This window comes from Plutella xylostella, chromosome 21 (genome assembly GCF_932276165.1).
Source record: "Plutella xylostella chromosome 21, ilPluXylo3.1, whole genome shotgun sequence".
NCBI lineage: Eukaryota > Metazoa > Arthropoda > Insecta > Lepidoptera > Plutellidae > Plutella > Plutella xylostella.
In genome coordinates this window covers 3466506-3489456 of record NC_064001.1, presented here as the reverse complement: position 1 = coordinate 3489456, position 22951 = coordinate 3466506, and the positions used below count along the sequence as shown (strand labels likewise).

General features: G+C 35.6%; 1 protein-coding gene across 6 annotated transcripts in view; it reads right to left on the bottom strand.

Annotated features, from left to right (window-relative positions):
* Positions 1 to 22951, bottom strand: part of LOC105386056 (furin-like protease 1) — a 184638-nt gene that overhangs the window by 126277 nt on the left and 35410 nt on the right. The window lies entirely within an intron of this gene.

Below are 22951 nucleotides of genomic sequence, written 5' to 3'. Positions count from 1 at the left end.
CAAATTATTATCTAACATTCTGAGGGGAGCGTCGGGAAATAATACAGGGTTATATCTAGTTTGATTTTCGATAATAATTACATTATCTACTCAACATGCGTTATATGTATTATTTAATTTAACAAAACATGTTGTATAGTGACTTGATATTATAATTTTTGTAAGAAGTATATTACCTAATAAATTGCTATGCCGGCCACGCAACGGAGCAAAAGTGGCGGCAGAAAAGCACCAGAGAAATTAAATCTCATAGAAAATAAATATTGTCAAAATTATATAAATTTTAGGTTGGCCATGCTAAATTCAAAATCGATGGCATTGAAGTGGGCTTTACTTCAATGAAATTCGGTCTACCAGAATATACCCATCTGTTTTTACGTTTCATAAACTTTAAGCTCCACTTTTGTCGTTAGTTTGTTATGTGCTTTGATATTACTTATGTTGGTATACTGTTTCTGTTTTGAAAAGGATAGTCCCTGAGGTCGTTCTCTGAAGGGCCACAGGACAAGCTATATCTATGACTATAAGATTTTCAATTTGCGTCCTTTTACATACTAAAATATCTGTATTTTAAATATAATTAACATATTTTTAAAGTAAAGTTTAGATAAAAATTAAGGGGGACAGATGTTTTAAAAAAAAATCTTTGTTCCACAAACTTATGGTCACGTAAATATCAGCAGCGTCCGACAAAAATAAATTATGAAATGCCTAATTAATCTAATTACTTATACATATATTATTTAAATACATTTAATTCAATATTAAAATTCTGATTCCCAATTAGTTAATTACATTATTTGGACAGAAAAAGCCCGCGTTAACCGGCTAGTATGTGTAGTCATAATGTTTGCTGAAATTTTCAGCTGTCAAAAGTTGGGGAAAGTTCAGTAAAGTGAGCATTTCACGAATGGATGGCTGTGGAGTTTCATTCCATGTAATTTGACTGGCACAGGTGAAATTAAACACGGGAAGTTTTGCTTTGTAGTCGGCAAAGGGTCGTATAGTATAGTGAGTGTAGCGTGGGTCGTGTGTCGGAGGTCCCAGGTTCAATTTCCTCATGGGCGTATCTACGCACAACTTCTGTGATGTTGTATGCGGTGTGTAGCTAGAAGATTTGGTCTAAGACTTTCGTAAAATTATGGAGATGGGTACCTCATGATTTTATGAAACATTATGATTATTGTATTAATTATTTACGCAGTCGGTAGTATAAAATATAAATAATAGGTACCTACCTAAGCTACATAAATATAATTATAAAATGTAAAAGACACGCACTCACCCCTTGTACTAATGTACTCCCTTGCGGGGTAGGCAGAGGTGCATTGCTGCACCCACTTTTCGCCAGAGTGTTATGTTAGTCCCAATGTAATAGGGGGCAGGCCTATTGCCATTTTACGGGCACATCCAAGACTCGAGAACAAATATCTGTGTTTAAACAAATATCTGCCCCAGCCGGGAATCGAACCCGGGACCATCGGCTCAGTAGTCAGGGTCACTAACCACTACGCCATTCGGTCGTCAATATATAAAATGTAATTTTAAAAAATGTAGTGTATGCTTAAATGATTAGCCAGCTAGTTAGCTGTTATAAAACATAAAGGTTTGATATAATGAGCAAGCACTTTAAGCCCACATCGCGCAAATATATGAATCAGATGTGATAAGCTAACGAGTTTTTTCGCGTGAATTTTTCACTTCAGTGAGATGCCAGCGGTGCGCGGCGTTAGCCAAAAATCTTACTGTGTGTCGTAAAAGCAAATCGTCTAAAATCACGAAAATATTTTCTTGTTTTTTAGAACATGATTTTTTTATTTTTTTTTATTTGTGGCAACTTCAAACTTAAATAAATATTACCTAGGTATTTGCTTGTTTATACACGCTACATGCTAAAAATATGGACCCACATTAATGATAATTATATCATTTTCTATATCAAACATTTGAACATTAGTTGAATAGGTAAATACTGGTCAAACACATACCCTCCTTTTTACTTCACGGTAGTTGTGTAAAAAAAACAAATTGGGTTACACATGTAAAGCCATTTGTTGCTAGTATTCCAGTACAATAACAATTTTGCGCGGATTATGCAAATAACGTAACCGTAACCGTTACTGAATCGTTACGGTTAAGGTTCCATCGTTAAAGATAATGGTACAACACAGGGACGCAGATAATCTCATTCTGTTGGTACTGCTAGAAAAAAAACGCTGTTCTAATGAATATTACTCTTGCAGCGGCGTCTGGAATTTCAATTTTGTATACTCAGGTTAATTCGTTTTTCAAATTAAGGGCGACTTGCACCAAATTCATAAATCTTAATTTAGTGTCTAATCTCGATTCAAGAAACGTCAATGCATATTAATTTATAACTTAAATCGAAATTTAAAACTTATTCTCGATTTAGGATTTTTGTGCACGTCTCCCTAAATAGGTAGGTATAGCGACTAAAAAGAGACTTTTAGGTCTAAATCCAGTTTATAAGTTAGGAAACTACCATCGTTATTTATATGTAGGTATAGCTCCGACTCAATTGCAACTTAGAGCGGTCAGGTTTCTACCAGCAGTATATTAATATACTTATCTACATTATTACCTACTATTACATATTATATTACACTCACTATCATTTATATATTTAATACTTTATTGCACAAATATGACATATAAGTTGTCAAAAGGTTAAGCTAAAAAAAAACTTAAAACTTAAGCTTTTTCTACCGGCCAAACTACAGGAGGTAGGTACAAGTAAAAAGGTAAAAAAGTGCAAAAATTATAAGTACCTATATGAAAGAATCAACAAATATAATGATACGTATAAGAAAAATCTCTTCAAATAATCATTTTGCACCGCAAGACCCTTCATGATAGCAGTGTGAAAAATTTCGTCATAATTCATCCCGAATATTGCGTGTCTCGGCTATCATATTACATACAATGGGTATGTCTGAACTATACTTATGTATCATTATGTATTGTAAAATATTATATTTTGTAGGCGTGAGCCATGTGTGTTGCATGAATTATACCGGATATACCTAAAGTGAGTGAAAATGAGTTGAAATATTGACAAGGTGCATAAATGTTTTCCGTTATATGTACCATGATTTAATGACTAGAAAACATCTCAATCAAAAAAGTATACTATATTGGAGGTTTAGAATTTTTAAAGCATAGCGGAGTCGCGGGCTATAGCAAGTATATTCATATAATAAAGGAACTTCGGTCACAAACTGTATAGGTTGGCGAACTTGAGAGTGAAGACTTTGGCCTGAAACGCATTCCCCAAGCGAAGATCCAGTTTTACGCGACTCTTTACATACTACGTGCGCTACACGAAGAGTGGAGGGCCAAAGCTTCGGTCAACATCGGAGGGTCAAGTGTAGGTTTACCGAACAAGGAGTGAATCAATCTTCACTGCTTGTTCTTATCTCTCTAATTTTTATGGCGCAGAGGTAGTGCAGCTCGTATACTGCTAGGTGGCGACTCTTTGCCAAATTTGCGTTAAATCGCCACTACTCGAACGGAGTAAGAGTAAAAACATACAATTCCATAGGAGATCTTAGACAACGCTACGCAATGAAGCGCTAAAAACGGTTCAGCCGTTTGGGATCTGCTCCACACTGACTGGTACACAGAAACGTTAAACATATAACAACTCTCCTTTTGACAGGGGTTAATAAAAGTGCTAGGAGTACAGTTACAAGCTAACCTTTACACCTGTACCCTTGGCGTTTGGTGCTACGGTTTACACGTTTTATACTGACGTTGGCGTAGCAGTAAAACCTCAGACTGTGATTATGAAGACATTTTCGAAAGTGCGTCTTTGATGTGCGCAGGCGAGGGAAACGGCACGCTTAGATTTGATGGCGTTGTAGCGTTTATTAAGACTGGGTTTTTACGGTGGTTGCTCATGTTTCTCCGTGTTTAGACTTCATTTAGCACCTGGTAGGTATCACAAAAACAACTTGTATATATTATGTATAGAGCGTGACTGTTTTTTTTTGTGCTGGTTTTGTTATTTGTGAGGTTTTTCACCACGTACGAAACGTGGTGATATTCTCAGTGTAGTTTTGTAACGAATTAACTGCTTATAAAACTACTGAAACGATGAAATGAAATAAAATATATTATTACGAAAACTTATTATTTTGATTAGATCATTTCCATGGAATACCTACATATTTAAACATTATAACTGAACTTACAAAAAAATTGCAGCCGATACGCATCCATAATTATAATATGAAATCCAAAAACATTGCATTAATTAATACATGGGACATCATGCGTCACATGGCGAATGGAATAATATCCGATTTGTGTCTGAATGGATGTTTTAAATGCTTTAGTTAATATTATCGTTGATACAATAGCTTCACTGTACAGGGTGGCTCTTGTAAATACACATTGAGTAAATAAATGAGCAATATTTATGTTTCGACTTTTATTCAGCTTGAACTGAATTGAGGGATTTTACAAAACATAATTTCTCTGACAGAGAACATTTTTTTCTTTGACAGACAGGGTCTTATTTTAGGGTCAGCCTTTTATTTTTGGCCCTATACTTCTACAATACCTACCAAACAACCTACCAAGCAATGCATAATATTATTATATTTTCAACAGAATTACCTTAATCACACGATAAACCTCCCTTCACGTATAAACTGGATTCCGTCATCTAATTTTACCACATAAAGGTTCCAATTGGTCGCCGGATGACATGAAGTTGCGGCAGACGACTACGTGTCGCAACGTCACTATTTCTATTATGGATTTTGCTACCCGTCAAATGAATCCCATAGAAATTCACATAGAAACGTATATAGTCCCCGTAAAATGCTACTGTACTCGGGCAAGTAATAGGTAATAATATTGTATCGAAACGTCTCATGTATCATTACGAAATTTGAATTTGAATCATTATAATATAATTTAAGATATTATTTTAGGCACCACAGGCAATAAAAGCATTGCGACTTGTGGCACCTTAGTAGAAATAGCATTTTACAGGACGTATAATGTCATTGCGACTGGTAGTCTGCTGCAGCTTCTTGTCGTCTGCCACCAATTAGCACCTTAAGAGCTACCTTCACAATATTCATGAGATGTCATCAAAACATACGTAATTCAATAGGGCTGTGTAGTTTACTTAATAATTCTGATGGAGACAATCACAACATACATAAATTACCATGCGTTACTCGAGTGCTACTAAATGGGTGTTATTTGCATGTGTCATATTAGTGGTCCTGTGTTTGAGCTAACCTAACCTGACTCGCCTAATGGAATCTGTATTTAAAGCGAATATTGTTAGCATAATTATTATATCTAACGTTATAGGTGAAACATCTAAAACGTAATTTAACCTCAATTTGAAAAGTTTTCCTGTAAAATAATAATTAAATGTCTAACGAAGTTCTAACTATTCCATCCATAATCCATACCATACATATACCGCAAGGCTACAATTCATTTAGATTTCAGTAGTAATATTTCAATCCTAAAAAAACTATTAAGTACTTCTTCCTGTAGCCACATTGATCATGATGCCGTTGATATGTATGTATGCACCCAGTATATACCAATAGTTTTATTAAAATAGAATATCAAACATAATTTATCATATTATTGTATAAATAATGAGATAAGTTAGTGTACACGTGCTACAGAAGCAATGATTTACAACTAGTGCAGCATTTGTGTCGAATTATCTACGAACGTGCTCGCGTTTCACATTTGCAAATACACTCACGGGCAATGAAAAGGTTCCACTGAGAAAAGCACCAAATTACCTACTTCTAAACAGAAAAGGCTAGCTTAATGACACCTTCTGAAACATTGAAGTATATTTAACAGAGCATTAGGATATTACCAACTAATAACGGTTATATTTTATTCAAATTTATAATGAAATGTTTAAAAAAATTGGGGTTGTTTAGTGTCGGCATTTTATGAGTCGAACTTTTTCATCTCCTATGAGTGTATTTAAGTGAACTTAAACTAGAAATATAAGCCATTTATATATATATATATACATACATATATGAGTGTATTTGCAAATGTCTCGTCGGATTTACGGCGGTTACTCTAAGAAAGAAAATTATATGTATACTTTATTATTTAAAAAAATATTATTCTAAAGGGCTGAGTTAGTTAGAAGCCAGAGCAGTTGCTGAGGAAAGGACGGCGTGGCGCACGATTGTAAAAGCCCTTTGTACCTTAGGACAGCAACAACGATTATAAAAATCATCTTTTACAGAAAAATGCTAACCCATATATATTAATAGAGAAGTTACAGAACGTTTTAACTAATAAACTGTTTTGTCCCTCTCCGACAAAGAACAATTTGTTCTTTGACAGAGAGGTACAATTGGTACAAAACAGTTTATTGTTTAAAACGTCTTGTAACTTTTGTATGAATAAGGGGGTAAGACTATCAAGGTTACATTCGCGTTTATCTACAATCGCGTTCCGTTGCATGCGCCGTCTAACTTCTCAATAGAAAGTTTAACATTACCTACGTCACGACAAACTAAACTGATGTAGTCATTAAAATCAAAAACTGAACTGTTAATTATTTTCCACAGACACATAATCTACATATTCGAGCTCTTTTTGATCATACTAACCTGTTAATTGAGATAATACAGCGTATTTTTTTATGACACAGATACAGTGAGTAACGTCTAAGTTACAGGCTCTGCTAGGTTTAGGGGTTATTATCCTGAAATATTTCTGCCATATGCCAGAGGAAGGGCCATATGCCAAAAACCCTGCTGCTGTTAGCTCAATTTTCTTTTAAAATAACCCTGAAAGCACAAGCAGGCAGGAGACTATCGACATCTGACTGTCGGTCTAGTGCGGACACACCATAGATATTTTAAAAAGAACTAGATGGAGTATCAGTGCGCAAGAAAGAATAAGTGTGGTTAGAAGATTTGTGAATTTATTCATTGGTACAATGGTTGCCATTAGGTTAAACTTAAAACGGTTGAACAGAAAACAAAATACTGACGTTTTTTTGCTTTTTTGTTGTATGTGACACAAACATCTTGTTCGTATATTGTTAATCTAAGGGACACAGTACCCACACTGTTAACATTTCACATACATAGTGTCAGAGGCACAGTGCTTCTAAAGTAGACACCCAGACACCTATTCAGAGTGTCGTGTCTGTTGTGTCGCGGCGCGAGATTGGTTTGTATAGCGGGGAACCAGTAACGGTACTTACCTAACTGTGCCCTTACAACTTTATTGTCAAGGTCCGAGGAAATCATTCCTTCATTTTAGCTAGTGGAAAATGTAACACTGTATTATGAGGATAAATAAATATAATTATACATACTACCTATATACGGTTGTAATTTGGAAATCGTAAACAAACCAAGATGACCGAATGGCGTAGTGGTTAGTGACCCAGACTACTAAGCCGAAGGTCCCGGGTTCGATACAGAGCTGGGGCAGATATTTGTTTAAAAAATAGATATTTGTTCTCGGGTCTTGGATGTGCCCGTAAAATGGCAATAGGCCCGCCCCCTATTACATTGGGATTAACATAACACTCTGGCGAAAAGTAGGTGCAGCAATGCACCTCTGTCTACCCCGCAAGGGAGTAGGTACATTAGTACAAGGCGTGAATGTGTGTGTGTGTGTGTAAACAAACCCACAGGTTTTACACACATACAAAATTTATATACACAATGATTTATTTCAAAAGATAATAAGTAGATATTTAAAATTTAGAATCACATAAAAGAAGCCGAATTATTTAACATTCGTGATGTTTCCTAACTTTTTATTATTTTGAAATCTTTTTTTTACGTCAGGGTGTTGTGTAGGCTTACGACAAGTCATAGACATAAGCCATTTATTTTCTATTGCAATTCATCGGTGTTCACGGTGTTGGTCGTGTGCACGCCTGCCACTGACGCGGTGATTGAAACCTTTGTGCGCCGGTTCACCTTTTCACACCGTTTGGTCAATCAAAAAGTGTAGGTATTCTAAATATATACCTATATTATATATTTATTTGAATAACATTTCAGGTATCACATTGTTTTGAAATATTAGAGTAGGTATTCTGTGAGGTATGTGTCCGGTAAGTAGTATAGGTACCTACTTAAACACAAAATTGTAAAGCAATTTTCATATTTAAATTTACATACAAAAAATATATATATAAAGACGTCTGCATATTGAATAATAATAAAAAAACATATATGGTTACTTATTTACGGACTTTTTCTTAAGTACTCATCGATAAAAGACTTAGCTATTCATTAGCTAAAAATCAGATAATGAACTATTTCAATAAGCCAACACTGTACAGCATTACCACTGTAGAATAGATGCTGGGCAATATTGGCTAGGAGCCGCGCGGTCCGTGGCGAGACGGGTCTACAATAGAGTTGCTTCACTGCTCGCTACACTGTGCAGCGGGTGTTAGATTGCCAATATAAATGCTTTTACGTGAACATAGAGAAGGAATAGTTGGACTTGTATCCGGTTTAAATTATTGTTTTTTTTTCAGGGACCGAAGTTCAATTGGCACATCGGGTGGGGCCCACTTAAGTTATAAAAACTTTTTAAAATGTTACCGTAATTATTTGGCTGGTAATTTCAAATAATGTATGAGATACTTTCATAAACAATAGATAACAAACCTGCCTGGATAGTTCGACACAGTAACTGGCATTACACACTATTCAATGTGATATTATAACAATTGACAGCAAACTATAGAAAATTACCTAAGCAACGAAACAACTAACAGTACCTGCGCTATAGCGTGCGGTTTACATCCGACCGATTACAATGGACCCCGATTAGCATCGCGATGCTATCTGCACAGCACGCGACTATATTCTGTGAACCTGTGATTCTACATCTACTCTGTGGACATTGCGACGCATATCCTGTGGACAAATGCCGCTCGGAACAAGCGCCGCTCTTCGTATTATTTGAAAATAGAACACCGGTGACGATGGCCGCAACTTTCTCTGCACCAATTATTCTTTCGTCCGCCATTATTTAAATTGAAAATTATTGTTTGATATTGTATTTTCACAAACGTTGGTACAGAATTTATGATGGGGAATGCAGAATGCAGTATGCGGGTATCGGGTTGTTTTGATTGTTCAATTGAGGGTATGATTCGAGTTTTAATATTTTATCATGTCCCGTTAATTCAAACGCTACGTTCGTTGTTCTGGCAATAATAATAATGAAATGGAATCACTGTTATGGATTTTCTCCATTAGCAGCGTTTCATGGATAATTGCAGCTTAGTAAGCATTGCAACAATTTGAAATGGGCGTTTGCAGTCGAAATTAACATGAAGCAAACGTTAAAAAGATTTATAGTTGAATACGAATCGATGTAACGTAAAACTGTAGGATATAAAACTGGCAATATACTTGAAAGATTGCACGAACAGCGAATCTGTGGAAAACTGGCCACGGTGGATTTTATTAGTGACACTCCCGTTACGTGGGGAATGTACCCGTCATATTCACCAACTTTTACTATGATTTATTCTGAAATACTTTTACTATGGTTTCTCAGTATGACTGGTAAACTCACCTGGTATTCCACTGGAAGCATTGGAAATATTGCAGATAAAATTCCACCTTATACAGGCTGTTGCAAAAAGAGGGTAAGGGGAAAGGGGGTGCCTCTGGGGGATATTAATATAATGTATAATATAAACACTCACACCTTGTATTAATGTACTCCCTTGCGGGGTAGGCAGAGGTGCATTGCTGCACCCACTTTTCGCCAGAGTGTTATGTTAATCTCAATGTAATAGGGGGCGGGCCTATTGCCATTTTACGGGCACATCCAACATTTCGGCTTACAATAACTACTACTATACTACTACTTTTGCAACACCTGTATAAAGATAAACCTACATTCCCCAGGGGTCCATATTGTCCTAACTACAAGTCGGTGTAGGCATTCAAAGTGAACAACTATTGTCAACTGATAATTAGGACCACCCTATCAAAAGTTATAACAAGCGTGCTGCGAACGTGTTCGTATAACGACAGTGGTTCTCAACCCACGGCAGTGCAGGCTTCCCAAGTTTGGCAAAATTTTAAACAATCAACCGTTTTAAAACATCACGACTGTAGTCTTCGCAGGAGTACTCAGAATCAGAAGTGACTCGCAAGTGGGCAACCTGTTTTTCGCTGTACATTTGTACTACGTGATAGGTAACGAGCCGTATCGCCGTATCGTCATTTTTAATTAGTACAAAATTTTACTCAATTATTTTAATAACTTCGAGTATAGGCTGTTAAATACTACGTTAGTTTTAAAGTTTAGATTCAAATTATAACTCAAGATACTAAAGTTATTTACTTATTTATATTTAAACCACTGCTGGATGCAAAGGCTATAGAATCACAACGTTTTTTTTTTAAAAGAGTTATTTATTAGGTAGGTAGTTAGACATTTATCTATTAGGTATAAGATGGTGAGCCAGTGGTCGACAATAGGGTCAAAGCAGACAATGCGACGGGAAGGTTCCAATCCAACATAAACAATACATAACTTTACCATTCTACAAAGACATAACGTATTACTAAACAATAAGATAAACATGGATAACTAATCACTACTTGTAAGAGATAATTATTTTTACCCTGCCTGGCTGTAAATGATATTATGAGGTTTTCCTTTGGTTGCTCCGAATTCCAAAATTTTCATGAAGTTTCAGTATTTGACAGGGTAATTTTTACAAGGACTTTATTTTTATGTATCAAGCCTAGAACAACAATCAACCCTTTATTTCTGACTGCTATCTTATCATTTGCACAGGATCAAAAGGTGTGGAAGATAAAAGGGGAGGCCTTTGCCCAGCAGTGGGAAAACAAATGGGCTATGTATAGAAAATTAAAGAAAAATCTTTTCATGCATGACATTAGGTGAATTTTACCATCATCCATTGCTTATTTTATCCTGTAACATGTTCGGAAAATTCCATCAGACAGTCTGCTCTAGGTATAGGTTATATTGCGATACCACACAAACGCTAGATCCAATTGTTACCGAAACTACCTTCTATGGAGACGGAGGAAACACAAATTGCTTGCTATTGTGATCGTATTACAAATGGTATTCTGTGATTTAAGCAATAAAGGAAGTCCTTGTTAGTGGCTTCACCGCGCGGCCACACGACCATAGACCAAAATTAGATGAAGAAAAAGATGGACCATTGTGCCTGGGGCTTCGTCCAGGTATCTATTGTTTGATTTAACCTTTGGTTTGGATCAAACCTGAAGGTTCTTGTTTCAGTTAGATTCCTAGTGTAACAGAAGTATTGACACAGCTTGATGTGTACCTATCGCGAACTTGTTTTGATTACGATTTTAGCTTTCAAAATGTATTTCACATTCAAAATGTATTGAATTTGACACTTTTGATTTCGCGATAGGGCCTTTGTCCCGCTTGCGCATTATCAAATGCGAGCTAAATAGAAAACTATTATAATTTTGTACCTCTTAGTGCTCTTAGGCCTCTTTTATGAAGCGCCACTAAACTCTGTAAACTCCAGAGCTAGCAACAGACCGTAGATGATTTTATGTAAGCGTGGATAAATTTAAGGAAAATTCAACCTAATTATTAGAAAGAATAGCACTCACTCTATCATGAAAGTCATTCTAATTTAATAAGATTAAATTTTCACCTTCAAACTTTAACAAAGACTAGACCTACTTGATCTAATTGGGAAATTCCCCAAAAGCTCTTTAAAGGAATCAGTATTTCATAAACGCGACAGCCTTTTAAGTTTAGTTCAGCCTCTTATTAACTCAATTTATCTTATTTAATGAGGCAAATGTTTATTTAATGTTTAACTTGATAAAATTATTATACCTTTACATATTAGACTGGGGAATCTCGTTTCCAAAACAGATGTTCCAAAAAAAATTATAGGACTTATTTTTCACCTCAGTGGGTCACGCGTCCACTTCTAACGTCACATATTATGCGGCTTCAAATCCCATCCATAACATTGTAGGTACATGGCTTTTCAAATTTATTTACCTTTGCTCTTACGGTGAACGAAGACCTGCACATCTAGAAGCGTGGACCCACCAACTCGCAGAGAACCAATGCAATGGTAGGTGGTTGGAAATTTACCAAGCTTAGGAAGGTAATTTATACCTTAAGAGAATATGCGCTAAGCTTTAATTCAAGTGAGCTAGGTGCAGACATAAGGGTAGGTAGGTATGTTCATAAAACAGCACCTATAAACACAAAGGCAACCAGTATACACTACATACCTAACCAAACAATAATCCAATAACCTGCTAGGTCTCAGAAAGCTTTGCGCTGAAACCCTAGACGCTCACGTTACAAGAAATCCCACTTTTATCTATAACCCCATTTATAGCCTTCGTAACTTTTGCTATTTATCTTAATAAATTCATCCCGGCAACGTATTGGTTTCCCGAACTCGTATTGTTCGGACTTATGCGAATATAGTACATGAAACACACATAAGAACTTTACGCGTGAGTTCCCCCGCTGAATGCAAAAGTCTTGAGTGGATTTTGAGTGGTCGTTCTCAATTTTATAGACCGTGGAATCGGGCTTCGTGAATACATTCCGTATTCAGTAAGTTATGTTAATAAAGGCTACTAACATTTTTAGGTGCTCTAGAATTTGCACAATAAAAGGATATCAGCAGATACTGCTTTTGGCACTTTCAATGTTCCCAGAGCAAGAATATCCTAACCCCATCCGTCAAAATGCTTTAACCGTAAAAAATATCGCCTCTAAGGGCCACTTGCACAAACATATTAAATCTAGATTTAGTGTCAAATCTCGATTTGAGAAACGTCAATCCATATAAATTTATGGGTTGAATCGAGATTTAACACTAAATCTAGATTTAATATGTTTGTTGAGTCTAAGATGCAAAAGGAATACGGTACTGTAGGTTCTAATGAAGGTGTACTGCAGTGTTTGTCCCGCAATCTTAGTTGAGGTCATTATCGGAAATTTCCGCTACTATTGGAGGTTACTGCTACTGCTATTTAAACTCGAAATACTTCTCAGTTGATTACACTATAAATTGTCCTCTGAACTGATCAGTGATCACATTGTTACCCGCAGGGTTTTTTTAAACGTGTATTGAATATTTGATGATGAAGTAAAAAATCTCTATTATTGACGACTGGATTTTAAAATGTTAGTTTTTTGGACAAATATTTTTTCTCTGGTCATGGATGTGCATCAAGTTTGTTTGTAAACCTGTTTTATAATTTGTCCTGTTGGTGTACAATAAAGTATTTATCAATAAATAATAATTGCCATCTACCAATACGATAGAAGAACTGTAATACACTCACGGCCAATGAAAAAGTTCCATTGAGAAAATTAACAAATTTCTCCTAAACGAAAACCACTAATTTAATGCCTTTCCTTAATTGCCTTCTGCAATGTTTAAGTACATTTAATGGTGCATCAGAATATTACCAATTAAAAATGTAAGTATATACAATTAAGTGTTTAAAAAAATGGCGCCATTTGTTACTTGCATTTCGTAAATGGAACTGTTTCTTTCCCGTGAGTGTAAATAAACCAATCCCTTTAATTAGTGATGATGATCAGCCAGGAACAAGCGGCTTGTGGCGCAACCAAACTATTTGCGGTCGCTGTTTAAACTCCCAGCACAAGTTTATTAGTCCATAAAAGAAGTAACAAAACCTATTTCGGTTTTAATAACGGTTAACGGTATGGCCTGAAAAGGGTTGACACGAAGATACTGCTATTTTCTTTTTCGTTTGTTTAATGGCTCTACCTGTTTCTGGAGATATGGTTTTAGGCAAATGGGTTCGGATTTATTTGTGTAGGAATATCCGTTGTTACTTTTGTTTCTGACACACACATAATATTATTATTTGCTTTGAATATTCGGGGACATAATTTATGTGACAGTGACATGTTTGGATTTATTGCGGGTTTTTGGGCAGATTCAATAGGTACTGTATTTTTTTTGTTTGTAGGTATATTTGTGCCTAGTTTATACCATAGTTTTTCACGCACGATTACGGTGTCCCACTTATCTCCCAAATGTTTACACAAGATACACTTACTTCTTTTAAAATAACTATTTATTTTTCATGATAAATATATGGTTATGTACTTAGTATTCACTGAGTATTCGGCAACTGTTTAATGCTCGTAACGTTACAGGTGTTCACTTGTTGAGTTATGTGCGATTCGACAGTTAAATAATGCATTGACGGAGAGTACCTACGCCCAACTTTTCATGCGATCTGCAAGTTGATGTATGGTTTTTGAACGAAGTTTGGCTGTTGATTTTACAACAACTGTATCTGAGTTGGAATTCCGCTAAATAACAGCAGGCACAACAACACGAATATTTCGACGTATTCGAATTTATCATGTACTGTCAGCAAAAACGACAAAAGAGTAACCTTATACTTTCATGTTAATCTACTGAATATGCTTCAAATCATTTATTTTTCACTTGTGAAGCAGTTTTCTCTGTAAGGCTGATACTTCAATCTTTTTTGTTGGTAGTTGTATGGGTTCACTCCAAGATCACTACAAACCCTACCGCAAATTCGTAGTTTATAATGAAACATGAAGATTACCTGAAAAAAAGAAAATTATTGTTATCAATTGTGTTTTAAAGTTATAAGTATTGGTATTTTTTCGTGGCAAACTGGATGGGTATCGATAATCACTATAATCAGTTTAATAATTAACATTTCGACCAAACAACAAAAATCTAAATACAAATAAAATGTGGTGTTGTCTATCTTAATATTCATGTACTTTATAGAAAACAATCAGTAACCTTCTGGCACGACGGGGTCAAGAAGTATCACAATGACCCCTACAAGTTATTTAGTAATAAAAAGGTTACAATATTATGAAGTCTCAATACAGAGAGAGTCTCGATGACAGGCAGTTTTTTCCCCGAAGCTGGCAACATTTCAAACAACAAGAGTAAAAATATTATTGCCCCGAAAAAAGACAATCAAAAAAATAAAGGCGCCTCCGACTAATATTAAAATACGGCCAAGTGCGAGTTGGAGTCTCGTAGGAAAGGTTCCTTGGATAAACAAAAAATACTTAATATTTTTTACTTTAACCTGGCAAGAGAGAGCTAGGCGCAGAACCGACTGCTTTACATGCCCATCCGACAGCATGGATCGTTTCACTGTTTCGGACATCAGGTGATCAGCCTTCTATGTCCTAACCAAACTTAGAACCACAATTTAGAAACACAAATTGATGGTCCCACCCGGGAATCGAACCCGGGACCTCTGGGTCATGAAGCGAAGCTTCTACCACAAGACCACAGAGGCAGTATAATATAGCTTAATTAGTACAAGAGACCGATCGGTATATTTTAGTAAGGAACCCTAAATACTGGACGGCCCTGGCTGAGAGAGAGCCCGGGATGTTAAGGGTCTCGTGCGTGTATTTTGTCATTTGCAGAATCAATTATTTTTGTTAACCGGTACATTACGATCACATAGATGTTGTAAATTCATATTATACCTAATATGTCTATTGAATATAAAGATAAACAGCAACTTATTATTATTATTTTGGTATTCAAAACAAAACTTCACGAATTTGCTTAATGTCATCTTCCCCCAACCAATCAAAGTACTTTTCGGCAATAAGCTCGCCTTTGTACATGCTCTGAATTTTCAATGCAGGTATACATTTACTTTACTGTTTTTAATGTACAATAAGTTGCTCAAAAATAAATTACTGACGTAATATTTTTGTCCTTAAAGGGTTATTCTCAACTCTTACCGTACCCTAAAAACCGGGAAACATCGCCGTAATGACATCATTCATCATCCCGGGATCAGCCCGGCCGCCGCACGCGAGTTAAACAAAAACTTGTAACTGCCGACATTATAGTATACAAGATCTGACATCTAAAGAATCGTATGTTTATGGATATAATGTACAGCGGCCCTAATCTGTCTGTTTTACGAATAGTGCAAGTAATTCATCTTGCATTAAAGAACCTTTAAGTGCCAATGTCTCCATTCTCGGTTAGAGCATAACTAGGGAGTTAACTTTTGACACATCTGTCATGAATTTTATATGGAGATGAAGATTAATTTATAAATCAATCCCTGTCGGTTAGATAACCGACAATGGAGAAATTGGCACCTAAAAGCATAGCAGTGTGTCAATTTAATTGCTTTCACACTCATCTCAATAACCCATCACGGCCCGCTGCTGGTGGATCGTTCTGTATCTAAATTAACTAAATTAGTAAAAAAACGCAAATCAGCAGAATTCTCAACCTACAAAGAATTTTGTAGCTGACTGTATGTAGCTTAGCATAATAGAAAACTTGTGAGAAAAACCTTCAAACTTTCAAACAACATTCTTAGGCACGAGTATAACTTAAAGTACCCGTCCCACGCATTACGTTTGATTCCGACTGCAAACATGAAAACGGGAATATGTGTGTAAATTAACAGCAATTCCGAAGGATTTTCTTCATGTTCGAAAACTTTGAAGGCTGTTTTACATAGAAAACTTTCAACGGAAGTGCGGGATAAAGCGGAGTGCGTATTAATATGTAAATGAAATTAAGGCCTACTTGAGATCTGACCTCATAAAAGTTGGGACGTGTCGCGAACCTACTCCTACAAATTGGGAAGGCACCGATAGAATAAGTAATTTAGGCAAATAGGCAACATAAAATTTTATGAAAAAATAATTCTCTCTTTTTTGGTTACTTTACAAAGTTACATTCTAATACATACATAATAATTTAGTAGTAGTGAGATAAAATGGCTCGTGACAGTCAACTTTCTTTTTTGTTCCGATATTCCCACGGGATAACCTTCCAAAGGGAGACAAGCTCGTGGGAAATAGGTGGTGTCAGATATTCATCCCCCACATCATCTACATTTCCCTCCCCCTCATTTATTTCCCCCCAAAAATCCAGTATCAAGCGCATCTGTACAATTCTCATACCCATTAAGTAAACGACCCCGATGATTACCCAATTTAAACCCTAACACTGTGCCATAAAGTCCTATTTGCCTAACAACCGTGCTTTGTACGTGTACTTAAATTTCTCCGTTTCCACTATTGTCACAGTTTTTGCTTTAAACTTGATGTTTGTATAATGGTTCTTTCTGTTGACTAAAATGTTGGAGAAACGAATATTTTAGCTTTTTCTTAATGTGTCGAAAGTGTGGTTTGGTTACTCCTTCCGATTCTGAGCCATTTGTAGACAGTCTTTCTGATAATATATATATGATTGAGGATGGTTGATATTGTGACTTTTTAATTTACGCAATATTAACTGTAAACATGATAGAATTTAAAAAAAGTTTGCGTTATAGAACGTATCGAAGTATTACATTACTATCTACAAAACGGAAAATTACTATCAATACTATATTTTAGACGGGGCAGACGTAGATAATACTGAGGACCATTAAGATTGGAGCGTCCCTTTCGCAGGTAAGGGAAAAAATAGCTAAATGTCCAATCTGCCAAGGACACCTGGGGTTCTAGACGAGACATAAATTGTAATGAGTTGTGATTTAAGTGCTGCCTTGTCTGTTGTCTGGCACTTCTTATCTCTGAGTCAGAGATAACTCGGGCCGGGGGCTTCGGCTTTACGAAAACGACTGTAGGTATCTGAGGGGGTTACTCTTTAAATCGACGAACGAACGAACGAGAATTTTCACGCCATCGGCAGATAAAGTCGTTACATCGAAACTTAGTTTTTGGTCTTTGAGAGTGACCCCCCTGAGATCAGAACGCTTCTAAGCCCTACCTCATGGAAAGATACTCGTATACGTTGAAATGCATATTTTCACGCAGTTAAGTATAATAATATGGTAGTACCTATATAGTTATGTTATAATCGATTAACCATTATAGTACGGTAGGTAATTTTAGACGCCTAGAAAAATGAAACATTGCAAAAACGCATGTAGGTATCTACGCGATGTGGTATGTTTAAAATGTCTAGTCTAGAGTAATATGCTCACAAAACAAGTAAGTAAAAAAGCGTTACATTAAGAAAAGAAAGTTTATTAGTCAATAGACTTTTATTGCACCTTTCAACTTTGGGAGGGCTATGTCTTTTTCCTTTACATTAGAATATCATTGGGTATGCGTATAATCCATCTGATGGATGTTATGAATCCAGGGATACACTACCGCAATAACTGGAAATTTGTCGGCACTCGCTCTATCTCTGTCATCCGTTATCAATTCGAGGAGACAGGTGCTGTCCTGCCACTGTTGTAATGTATGGAACTAATGTAGATAAAAGCAACGATATTTCATACTCCTAGCTAGACTAATGCCTGTGAGAACGAACACATGTGAGAGGCGCATAAACTCGATAGTAGAAGTGATATATACAAACCAGAACTCCTGCAAATCTATGACTTGGCCTGAAGCAACTTTCACGGGTGCTGTTTTTAACCCCCGACGGAAAAAGAAGGGTGTTAATAAGTTCTTTATCTGTGTGTGGTGGCGTAGCTCCTAAACAGCTGAACCGATTTCCGTTTTTTTTTTTAGGTTGATTGGTAATGTTGTGTGAATCTTTCTTAACTATATTTTATCAAAATAGTGTATTGCTATACACAACGTGTGACTTATAGTGTTGAATTTCGGGGTTTTTAACATTGAATCATGAACACAAAACAAACGAAATTTTATTAGATCCTGTTTTGTTAGAGTAGTTTCGAAATAAAACCTAAAGTACTTTTACAGAAAAGTACCTAGTAGATGCTGAATAGCAAGAATGGAATCATTCGCATGGATCGCAATATAGGTACCTACCATATGTCGTTGCTTACGCCTGGCAGACTAACGAAGAGTCCTTGAGGGCTCTGTCAAAAGACTCCGGGCCTGGCGGGCCTACAGAGGCCAAAAGAGGCCTCCATAGGCCCAAGGAGGCCTACGGAACCCATTGAAGAATGTAACGTGCCCTATTTTAGGCTTGAAAAACGTGTCGCGTGTTTGGTGCTAGATTTTATAAAATCACATAGTGATTCTTTCTTGTAGATAGTATAGTAACAGATTATGTAATTTATGTCTAAAGAAATACGATGGCTAAGTACTATGGATGTAAGTAAATAAACCTTTCGCTAGAATTCTTAGATGCACTTAATGAATGGGTTACTGTGTTTCTGTGTACATTTCTAAGTTACAGAGAAGCAAGTCTTTTATATATTCTCAGTACAGTGAGAGAAATGCTTAAGGTTACGTTTACGTTACTAATTCATTCTTGGTAAGAGTCAATATGCCCCTACACTAGATGTACCTGTACTAAGTTAAATTGTAGCATTAATAACTGAGGAGTGGGTGATTTTATTTTTACTCAGTTCTGAGCGAGTTGTATTTAATTTACTTCTGGGTGGCCTCTCAAACGGGCGTCGCGGGGAAAATAAAAGATTTCAGTTTCAAATGGTTTGTAGCTTTATTTGTGTCGTTCGTTAAACCTGACCATAATTTTTTTTCGTATTATGAAGGCATTAGTGTTGGATAACTGAAAAATTATACTGTTAAAATAGGGTTTTTTTACATCGAACATAAACTAACTAAATTGTACTTAATGTAGGTACAAGTGGAATATATCTAAGCTGCAGATGATATTTTCGCTAGTTCTCATAATGAACAACCCAAAAAAAATCATTGATACCAACTACAATTCAATGGAACTGATTCGGCAACCCCATTCGTAGTGTTAACATTAGTTGCAAAGATTAATTGATCATTTACAGGTTAACGCATCGTTGGACAATAAAAACAGTAATAATTCTTAGTGGAGTAGCTATATACAATGTATATAATTGCCCATTAGCTTCATTTACACCCGAATATTGTGTGATATTGCAAACCAGTTGCATGGAATTCTAGGAAAAATTGCACGTTACTAATGTATCGTCCTACAGAACTTGGTGTTGCAAAGATGCCGTTTTACAATGTTTGAACAAGTAATTCAAGCGTATTAACATTGAACCAATTGGAAAAAATATATATAGAGGTACTTATAGGTATGTAGGTACTTATCTAAAAGTTGCGCTTCGTAAATAAAATACCTATAAAAATTGTGCGTTTTCAGAGAAAAACTAACCTTATTAATACTGAAAATAGATAAGTATATGGCAATAGGCTCACCGCAGGCACATTAGGCGTAGATACATAGTGCAATTATGTTCCCAGTACCTACACTAAAATGTCTGCTTATTTTACAGTCATCAGGTTCATGTGCTACGGAAATACAAAATAATAATTTTATTTCAAAAGATGTTTTATGTTCTTGCTATGAATATAAAATTAATACATTATTACTTATATAAAATTACATAGTAAAATTTTATATTATTGTAACTTTCTAGTTGAAATATTTTGTATCTGCTTTAAATTGTAATATAATTGTGTAAAGTATTTTAAAATAATGTCGCATTGGTATTATACTGTAATGGCATTTCTTTGTTCAATATAAAAAACAATAAATGCAAGCCAGTGTTAGGAGCATTACGAAATAATTACCTAGGATGTACGCTACAAAACCGAAGCGTTGCGGCATTTACTATGTATGCAATATGCAAATATTGATTTACGTACTTATTAGCATTGTAAACATTGCATATTCTTTATTCTGTTTGTGCTGCACATGCACAATCCTATTGAATGTAGGTTAGCGTGTCAGCAGTACTGAGCTATCAATGGTAATTATTATGTACCAGCCCGTCTAGTACAGGTATGATAGTTTATCGAAAACTATAAAAGTTTACGTTTTCTCTCATACAAAGTGGCGCCTCTAGCGGAAATTATCATTAAACTTTTGACAGATAATGTATGCAGCTTTTTTCATTTTCAAAAATTTGCAAAGCCTGTACTAGAGATTCGCTTCACCAAAAACAGGGTTAATTATGTTAATTCCGAGATAATAAGAGGCCCATAATATTATTATCCTAATCAGGGTGTCAGCTTACTACATGCCAAATTTCATATCAGTTGGCCCAGCCATTTTCCGGTGAAAGAGTAAGAAACAGACTGATGAACTGTCACGTTTAGAATTAGTATTAGAAGGCTATTCGGCTAGTAATTGAGTGCATTTGAAATTAACACGGCAAATGGATGTACCTATCTCATTGAAATTTAATATCAAATACCAGTTCTGTTTAGATCAGTTATGATTAGATAACATTTATGAAGTCTATCCCCGTGCGTGAAATTATTTTCTATATTTAACTTTTATTTTATAAATTTGATATTAAATAAACACAAGACAGAAGGAAACCTAATGGCGCTCCCATCGTAAATCGTACATTATACTCATCTTAAAAATTATCAAACTTTAAACCAATTAATGAAACATGAGACTATGGTGCCGATTCTGAAAGCACAAATTACAATTTTAGTGCTGTCATAACCTCCTATTCTTTGTTTAAAATTCGACTCTATAGGTGTTTCTATAAATCTAATTTTCCCCTGGCAAAATTTATAGTTCAACATTACTAAAATCATAGATAATTTCAGTTGTCTTTGCACGAAATTAACTAAGTCTAATAATTAATAAGCACGTTCCGTTTTAGAACACCACAGGTGTTTGTATAGAGCGATCTAGTTTACATAACGTATGTCTAATTAAATACATAGATCACATAACGGATATTCGTACCACAGTGCCACAGGAATGCCTCCGGTATATAACGGATGTTACCTAATATACCTATGACATAGTACCTACATTTCTAGTGATGGGAACACCTACAATATATCGGCTGAAGTATAATATAATAACGAGTGAATAACAAACCAACTCAAGGAGAGAAAAAAAAATGATTGTTCATTATGTTATGTATAAAATTTAGTCTGCTTTCATTAAACTATGCTTCTTATGTATGTAAGGTGTGGTATGGCCTTGGGACACTGCAATGCAATGTAATATATATTATATTGGGAATATTGAAACATTGGGTGCAGCAGGTGGCTGGTTATGATAGGATACGGAAAGCTAAAGATCGCATCCAGTAGCGTGCTTTGGGAGAGGCCTACGTCCACTGCTATAGGCTAATGATGATGATGGGTGCAGCATAGCACCCCTGCCTACCACACAAGTGTGTTTATTTGTGCTTTCCAAGTAAGGAATTCCATCTGCGTGAATGCGTACGTTTACTCAAAATATATATATCCTCAAAGGAATCGTATTACCTAAATAATAATATTCATTTAGAAATGCCAGGACTTTCAATAAGAGAGATATTCGAGCTATCTGAACATTGTTATTTAATTATGAGAACACAAGGCATTGTTTTCTGTACCTACCTAGCTATAGGGAACTTTACTTTTAGGTTTATATAAAATCAACTTTTACTGTTTAATAGAGACTCCATGAAAATAACAAACGTACTCTACTTCATCGAAAGAAACTGAAACTATATAGCAGCTCTTTAGTAACAAAAACTTTGACACACATAATCATACTTATAAATACGGTTTTAAATTATTTTTGTATAAAAAAAATGTTTGATAAAAGTCTGTACGAAATCAGCTATTTTTGAATTTTTATTCGTATCATGAAAAATTCAAACCTGAATCATAATATCAAAGGAATTTATCCTCTTGTACAGTTACTATACAGTGTATTTACGTCATGTATCCTAGAGGCTTACGTAGGGCCGTTTATGCCCCTTACAGTAGTTGTTGTGAAGTAGACCATGAGAACCCTTGATTAGGTGGTGCCCTGACGCGGAAAATTCTATTAATGTACTTACGTATTGTAGGTATTAAGTTTGCCCACTTCACTTACGCAGACAAATGGTTGGATGGAATGCGTACTGTTTGGGTCAGAGCTCTGAACTTAACTAAAAAGTGTTATAAACTGCAAACTTTGAGATATTTTACTCGTATATACATGTATCAATAAAATTTTATT